The sequence below is a fragment of the Halyomorpha halys genome, unplaced genomic scaffold, assembly GCF_000696795.3.
Source record: "Halyomorpha halys isolate HHAL.00 unplaced genomic scaffold, Hhal_1.1 Scaffold456.1, whole genome shotgun sequence".
Taxonomy (NCBI): domain Eukaryota; kingdom Metazoa; phylum Arthropoda; class Insecta; order Hemiptera; family Pentatomidae; genus Halyomorpha; species Halyomorpha halys.
Genome location: NW_027106823.1, coordinates 1,198,364 through 1,207,777, shown reverse-complemented (window position 1 = coordinate 1,207,777; position 9,414 = coordinate 1,198,364). Strand labels below are relative to the sequence as shown.

General features: G+C 27.8%; 1 protein-coding gene across 7 annotated transcripts in view; it reads left to right on the top strand.

The window, feature by feature from the left end:
• The window catches only part of sws (patatin like phospholipase domain containing sws), a 46,565-nt gene that overhangs the window by 29,149 nt on the left and 8,002 nt on the right, over positions 1–9,414 (top strand). The gene's annotated exons all lie outside the window — the stretch shown is intronic.

Here is a 9,414-nt window from a genome sequence, read left to right as displayed (position 1 = left end):
ATATATATAATTTTTTGTTTGATTACTTGCAAGACAGATTAGAGATGACAATAGCACTTCTTATTCAAATAACCTTTTTAAATGGTCAAAGAAATCTCAGAAATGTCACGGATTCGTTGCCTTGTAACATCAAACAGCCAAATCCCTAAAGATATCTAATTTCTTTTATACAGAACAAGCTTATTAACATACAAGTTTTTCTTGAAGTGGGATATCTTTACCCCATCAAAGGGCTGAGAAAACATCTATATGTAAAGTTAGATTTTTAAAAAAATATCTTTATTATTTAATATTTTTACTTATTTGTTTTCTTTTCAATTAAAAAAATTGATCACTATTGGATCTGTAAGGCCCCTTAGATAGATTTAGTTAATCCAAAGAATATTTTTTGAAGGAAATTTTATCTACTTTGTGATTGTGCAATAGGAACTTGCATGATTTTTGAGTGATCACTTCCTTTTGAGAAAAAAAAGTGTCCTGCTCAAATAAACATAAAAAATTAATTTTTTCCTTTTCTGCAAAATCCACCCACTTTCCTCTGATGACATTCAATATAGTACGAAAGTTTATTTTTCTGGAAAAATATGACAGAAACCCTAAGGATGTTTATGGCCCTGACTCATGACATCCCTGAGGTTTAGATTTTTATTCAATTAACATTAAATAGCTCTCTCAGAGAACTATATTTTTACAAAACACACAGAACTACAATAATAAGCCTCAGTTTGCAAGATTCAGAGAACATATTGATTTAAAAAATATTGCAACATTAATCATTCAAAAAGAATACTATGTTTTTGCAGTTTTAAAAATCTCTTCGTTTAACTATTCAGTTTGAAAGCTTAGCAACTAATGGAAAACAATAAATGATCCTAGGAGCTTTGACTGAAATTAATCCAACCTTTTCAAACTGAAGGAATACACTACACATAATAAAACTAAATTCAAAAATACATTTGTTAATAACAATTTACATTGTTAACAAAATAATGTTTGAAAACGATTGTTTTCTATTCTTCATCTATAAACAATGAGAGTAGCGTGCATGTTAGTGTTATGAAAATTATTAACCTGCAATGCATTACATTTATTCTGGTGTATCACGATTTAAAGAGGCTTTTCTTCTTCACCTTTGTTTTCTTTATATGGCATTGAAGGAAAGAGAATTCTTTTATTTTGTATATAAAATTAGTATTTCTTTAGCTGTTGCTAATTTTTTTTTTAGATCTCTTTCCTTTTGTCCATTTTTAAATTTGTTTTCATTTTAATTAGCTGTGATAGTACAATGTAGGTACTTTGTGATATAATGTCCTTGGAATTGCTGTATGTTGTGTGTTCCATTTCAATATTCAAAGTGTTCATTTTATGTTTGAATTATTTCTGTAGCTCTTTTTTTATTTTCTTCTAACTAACTGTCATTGGACAGATTGTATTAATATAGCCTACAGCCAACAAATGTATGTTAGAAACACTACAAATAACTGTTTATTTACTGTTATGGTTGATCAATAACATTAAGTATGTTTATTTTAAACTTTTATTGAAAGCATCTACTAAATTTAGATAAAATCAATATCTGTTGATCATAGTTACAATAATAGGAACATAGTTATAATAATAGGAATATATAATATAACAAACAGTAATGAATTGTATATTTGTAATGACCATAATTATATAGTAAATTTAAATTTATTGAAACCTATAGAAACGATTATTTCGAGTTTAATAACAATTAAAAATAGCTATTCATATTCTTAATAGTGAGGGGGAAAATTGCAGTTTTTATTAGAGAAGAATACTTGAACATGATTAGTGACTCAATGTTTGACAGAATCTCAAATAATAAATCATAGAAAATCTTTTGCATTACAGACAGCAGATTTCCCCAACAGGAGTATTGAACTTTTAGATATCAGTTAAAAAAAAAAAAAATATTAAAATATAAAAAATTCAGAGTTCAGTCAGCTATAGTAATATTCTAAAAAAAAAGTTATTTCATATATTTTTATTAAATTAGTATATAATTATTTAATAATCATGTATTATTACATGAAGTATCCTACATTTATTTCTATTAGCAAGGGTTAACTGTTAGGGTGTTATTACACATCTTACAGTTTTAACTAGAGTGAACTGGTGAGGTAATTTCATTCCAAAAATGCAATAGATGATTTTTAGCCTTCATTTGCAGGACAGTAATTTTAGTTATATTTATTCTCTTTTCTCATTGTTTAGAAGGTCTAATGCTGATTACAAATTGATAAGAGATTTTGCTACTATATTGATTCTTTCCTGAATTATTTTATTTTATTTTTATTTTTTTTAAACAACCTCCATGGTACACATTTTCCAAGTCCTCAATGGGGGTGAATGTGTAACTGGCCTTTAGTTCTCACAATATTCAAAACATTTTGTAGAACATTAAATATTGAAGAAGTCAGGAATTTCTGTTACCAAAACCAGTAGGCATCGACTATAAGAAGACTATACTCATACTAGTTTAGTTTCAAGATGTTAAGTTTTCAGGTTCTTTGCGCTTTCTGGTTTCTTTCTAGGAATATTCGGTCTCATAGCGTAGCCTCTACCTTTTAGTGGTCAGAGTCTACAATGGCTGCCTGGCTAAACGTCTGAACACTTATCAGATTTGTTCTTATCACGAGAGCCGTGAAGTTCATCGTATACAAGATATTGATACGCTCAGTCCTTCTTAATAGTTCTGAAGCTTGGATGATGACCAGGATTGATATGATCTCTTCCAAATATTTGAGTGGCACATCCATCACTGCATCTATGTTAGAGTACAAGTCAGGAATGTGCCCGGGGTCTACCATTCAGGCACTGTACCACCTGACAAAGGAACCATATGTTTTTTCAAGTTATCAGCCATGAATAGCTGTGGTGGACTGACCATGTGGTCAAGATGTTTGATATCTTGACCACAAGACCAATGACTTGGTAATCCTGAAGAAGATTTTCAACAAAGTGCTTCATGGCATAAGTAGGCAAGGATGACCACCAAAGCTAAGATAATAGGATAGTGTGGCCCATGACCCAATATGCCTGCTTGGAACTTGAAACTGGAAAGCAGCTGCACTAGACCGTGACACATGCAGGAGACTGATCAAGGAGGCCATGACTCGCTAACAGATTATTATACTGAAGAAAATCATACCTCCCTTCTCTATACTTAGTTCACAAGAAAATAAAAATAAATTATATATGTTTTTAAAAATATGCATTGCAATGTTTTTTCTTATAATTACTTAGCTGAATATTTATGTAGTTATAAACTTTTTGTATTTAAAAATTATTTTGTTTTAAATTACCTCCTTTATGGATTAGTTATTATAAACAATGATTTTCAGTTTTTACCTTGATTTTTGGGTAACTTTTCTTGTTTTTTAAATATTTTTTTTATGTATTGGATTTTTATATCTAAGATACTCCTTCTATATTGTCATATAACAGATTAAATATTGTTTTCTCTATTTATTTTATGTGAAATGTCGATTTACAGTTGTATGTCAATAAATGTCAGTTTTTAAGAATAGGTTCAATTAAATATGAAATGGATTTAATCGATGTTTATTAAAGGATAAAGGTACAATCCTTTAGCTTTCTAATATTTTAAAGAAACAAGTCAGAATTAAAATAAATTCATTGATGGCTACTTTTGTAAGTAGCTGCTTTCATACAGAAAGACGATATACCAAATGAATAGGAATAAAGAGGCATGTAAATGTATAATAGAAACATTAATAATAAAGTAATTAATGTAAGTATACTTAAGCTGGTAACATATGAATATGAATTAAAAATAAGATACATAAATATAAAAGAAAAAGGAGGGATAGTAGCTATAAAATATAATTAAATTAAGTATAGGGTGAGAATTTAGAAAATTAAACAAGAATAAAAGACATGACCGGAAAGTGGGCTTCTGAAATGCAGAACGAGAGAAAAGAAGCATTATAAGGGTTTTATAAGGTTCAAAATGTGTTGGTATGTCAAAAAGATGCAGTCTTTATCGACTTTATGATTGACGGAATTCTCAATTAAATTTATCTGAATGGACTCTGAGAAGAGGCGCTTTTTATGGTTGGGGACAGTAGCAAGACTTGATGTATTATCAAAATTAAAAGCATGGTTCAGGTTTAAAGCGTGTTCTGACAATTTAGAGGCAAATGGGTTACAGGAGTTGATAGAAGTTTTGTGCTGGGAAATGCAGTTGAAACTAAGGTTTCGCCGATATAGATGGAATTGCAACATGGGGTAGAACAAGGTATCCGGTAAACTACATTGCAACAGTATAAAAAAAGAATAGGGTCTTTTAATTTGGAAATAAGATAGGAAATTTTGTTGTGGGACTTCAAGTTAAGATGTAGGGTGGGAATAGTGAATCTTCAGGATGTAAGAATCAAGTAGTTTCTTTATCGCTTTAAGAAGGAAATTGTTGTTGAATAGGATCTGTTTATTATTATTATTACTGTTACTATTATTATTACTGTTTATTATTATTGTTATATGTTGGTCTGGTGATATTGAGGGTTAGAAAGAGGCAATTCTGTCAGGATTGAGGACAAGGTAGAGATCGTCCACGTACTTTATATAATTGATTTTACACAATTTTTCGATATTCTCAAAAATAGCTCTATTGATTTTGTTTAAACTCAGTATATCAATTATATGGTCATTAATATCAGCTAGTTCTTATCCTCATTAATATTGTTTGACAGAACTTAAAAGCTGAATTTTCACAATAGCTTTCTCTAAAATACGTTTAATTTTGTTTGTTTGAAATAATTAACCATTTCACATTATTATTAGAAATGAAAAAAAGGATAAATATGAACTATAAAAGGATTTGATGATTAAATAAGGGGAAAAAACTTTTCCGGAAATAAGAGTTGTAATACAGACTTATTATTTACCATTGGAAAGCCTAAAGATTTGAGAAAAAATTAAATTTAACACAGAAAGTTGTAGAAGGTAATGGAGAATGATGAAAAATGCATAAATCGGTTTTAGCACTAGCTTTAATTGGTTGGCGTTCGCCTAGTTTGTTGTCAGTTTCACCAGTCTGGTAACGTTTTCTTGTCACGATGCTATTTAAATGAATAATTTTTTTAACTTCACTTAACCTACATATGAGCCTTTCAGTTGACATGATGACTGACTCAGTACAATCATTCTTAATATTTTCAATATTCATTCTGTAACAATTTAGCATTGAATAAATGGTTAAGGTTCAGAGCAGAATGAAAATTTTAGTAAACTGTTATATTTCTAACATACTTTTGCAAAAGAAAATTTTGCTTTGAGAAATATTATTAAAAGTACTTTTCTTAAAACTGTTGAAATTGAAGTTAGTCAATTTGTTTGTTGAAAGAGTCATTTGAAAGATTAATGAAAAAATTTCAACTCAGAGATGTGTGACGTGTGCACTGCACCTGATTTTTTTCATTTTCCCATTGAATTTCATTTGTTAAATTTAATAAACTTCACCAGTTTCAACAAAATTCAAAATTATACGGTTTACATTTTACTGTTCTCATGAACTTTTTTCAAATAAATCCAAACATTCCGTTTAAATTAAAAAATAATGCTATTTTGAAATAAACTACTTTGATATCTTAATAAAAAGATAAAATGTTATCATATCTGATGACCATGGCTTATGTTTTATTTATGGAAAAAATTATGTACTAAAAATTAGTTATACAAATAATTTTAAGTATGCTATTATTTTTTATGACAGTTATTGTTTCATTAGGTCATGTTTAATGTTTTCAAAAGAATATTTAATGAAAAATCTTTCCAATTTTTAATATAATTTCATAGATATTTCTTGACCTGATGCTTAAGAGTCAAAATGTTGTTGTTCAAAAGTATTTCTGCGTATGAGTTAAGCTTTCAGTAATTTTGGTGAGAGAGACTTATACTAATATTCCATGTTTCACTCTTGGCTAAAGCTTTCATTAAGAAGAAGGAGAAGAGTAAATAATTAACAAATCAATGGCTATTCAAGTAATTTGTCATTATCCTATTCGAACTATGATTTTTTAAAATTATTTGTTAGCCTGAAAATATGTGGCAATAAAAGGCACAAACTGATTTGATGAATTACTTCCACATGTGAGGTATACCTTTTGAAATGGAAACTTCAACAACTTTTATACTGATACTGAAACTGATTACCGAGTTTGAGAACGATGCAGGTGGGCACATGTTTCTGATAATATTCCTTCAGGGAGAAAATAAAACTGTAATTTAAAGTAACTTTGAAGATAATAAGTAATAAAATTCAAAGTAATATTATATTTACTATTTGTTTGTAGGCTTAGGGAAAAAAATCTACTAACAAGTTGAACAATAACTGGTCCTACTGAGAAGTGTGGAAAGATACTGTCACGTCTTGATCAATATTCTTCCTCAATATCAAGTTTCTTAGAAAATAGATTTTTTTTTTTTTGACATGTCAGATGCTCAGAAATATACTCGCGGATTTGTATGTACATGTAAAAATGTTTACCCAAATGTATTCATATTGGCCATGAAACTCTTTCATTAGATGAAGATATAAGCCAGCTCATTGGTCCAAGATTGGTAAGAAGTACTTACCAGAACTTTGTTTTTTTTCTCATTTGTGATATGTTGATCTGTGGTATAAACAAATTACAGTAATTAATCTTCCATGATACAATTTGATGTATCAAATACATGAAGGAGTAATCAGATGTGATAAAAACACAGAAAGTAAATTAGATTGCAAATGAAACTACATAAACCAGTATTTGGTGGAACAATTTGATTGAGGATTTGCTTTCACAGTTTTTCTGTAGTTATCTATTACTTTAGGGCGTGTATTGGCCTTCGAGAATAAGTTTTTATATTTTTTTAATTTTAACATTCTTCCTTCATTCATAATTATCAAGAACAGGCAATTAATAGTATATTTTAGAAACTATGATGAACAGTTACTAGTAGCACTTCTTAATCAAAATAACTCAATGAAGGTCGCTCATTCAGTTAATTTTCATTATTTTTCTCTGGCTTATTTGAGAAGGTTCTTTTGTACAATCTAGTTGTTTTATTGATATTATATACACATTAAGTTGGGCAAAAATTAACTATAGCTAACTCTCAGAGATATGATATTTATGTATTAATATCATGAACAATAATTGTATCCATAACAATTTTAGCTGTTATTTTTATTTATAGCTAATGTTTGCCCAATTCTGCATATTTAGTAATATAGCTTAATCATAATTTTCAAACTTCTATCATTGCTCCATCAGGTTTCTTTTCTTAATATGATCTAATTGTAAAGGCTGTGGTTTCTTCATTATTCCTTGTTTCTTGCATGATTTTTTTTCTTTCCATAATATTTGCTGTCATTTGTAGCAAATATTATTCATTGCTTTGTATTATTAGATTAATGCAGTCAGATTTTATAAATTTGTATTTATATCTTATTGTGTTTTAGAAGTACTTTAGATATATTTAACTTTGAACTATGCACTTTCCAGTTAAAAAGAGAAGAAAATATGGATTATTTTAGTTTCTACAATGCATTGTGGGTTAATAGTTTTATTCTGCATATTGTATGCTACTATCAACTTGTTTAATTGTTAAATATTGATTAACTATTTAAAGAAATTACTGAATTTTTACCTAGGAATTTTGGTTCACCGTCGGATAGCTATTGGTTAATGCTGCAATTGATTCTCTGCATGAATTTAACAGTATAATGCACTTTTAATTAGTTATATTATGTATTTTCTCACTTAGCTCTTTTTAGGTTTATAAACAATATACAAACAGGAAAAATACTATTACATATTCATTATGTAATTGTGTGTATGTACATATGTGTATACATTTCTTAGCCTCATTTTGTTTTTAAAATATGGAAATTTGCTTTTTTTTTTTGTAATTAATGCATGTTTTAGCTGTTGGCTATTTGGATTTTTGTTTAATTGATAATTTTTGTAGATCAGTAATTAATTATTTAAATGTTGTTTTGTCCATAATTTAGATATGATTATCTAGATTTTTTTTCTCTCTCTTTTCTTTTGTTTGCTACTCAGACTATAATGGTAATGAAAACATTTTTAAATTTCTCTCATTTGTATAAAACTTTTTTTATTAAACAGAAGTATAAAATTAATAAAGTATTTTCATATTTCAGTTGTGTCAAGCCAATTATAGTTACTAACAATAATACAGTATATGGCAAAACAAAAATTGCACAATCGTATTTACTTACTGCCGTTTGGTTACTGTAGATTACATGATAATTTGAGACATATAACAAGATTGGAAACCATTAAGCTCTAATTTGAAACAAAGCAAATGATTGTCATTGCAATCTACTTCTTCCACATTTTTTCTTAATAAAATATGAAATTATTCATGATAATCCACAAACTTTAAATGAATGTTTCATCCTTTAAAAAGACTAATTAGCAAAACAATTCACTGCATCTTAAAACTTATATTAAGTGTATAAAACAATACTATATATAACAATATACAATATAAAACAATATGCAAACACAAACAAATAAGCAATATGGCTTCTGTTTACATTTTAACTTATTGGATGGATTTAATTTAATATATTTGAAATATATATATGAGTGGCAGTTCTTTGTTTTTATTAGTAAATTTGTTTCTTTTTTTAAGAATCATTTTTACATATTTGTTTTTTTCCCCCATAATCTAAAGCTAGTTATGGTATACACGCTTTTATTTTATTTACTAAACCTAGTTATTTTTGGTATGATTTTATATTATGTGCTAAACCTAGTTATTATAGTTATGCTTTTATTTCATCTGCTTAACCGAGTGGTAATACATATGCTTTGAAGAGCACACATTAATTTTTAAATGTTTTAAATTATTTTTGCTGCATGGCTACCATCTTCTTTTGATATATTGGTTTGTGTTATTGTTTGCTTTGTTACTAAGTATCGTATGCTTGTTGCTGTTTGTCACATTATTAAATGTTTTAATAATTAAATTTTTTTAACTATAATCTCAAAAGGTTAGGTTTTTTTTTTTTTTATTGCTGTATTGATATTGAAGTAGCTAGTACCGCAGAAATTTGTTGTTAAATTATGCAACCTAAATTAAGAAATTATCAGCAGTTTTCTTGACTGTGATGATCTTTAATTAATAGAATATTTCAATTAAGCCTGTATGATGATATATTTTTACATTTAAATTAAAATAACTCTTTTATTTCATATTTATTCTTTTTCTTGCTTTTTCTTTTATTGAAAATTTTAATTTTAATCGAATTAAAGATACCGAAACTTTATTACTTATTGAACCTTGTGCTCCAAAGCTTGCTAATCTAATTGTGTATTGTAAGCTGAATGTCAAATGAATTCACAATGTGTA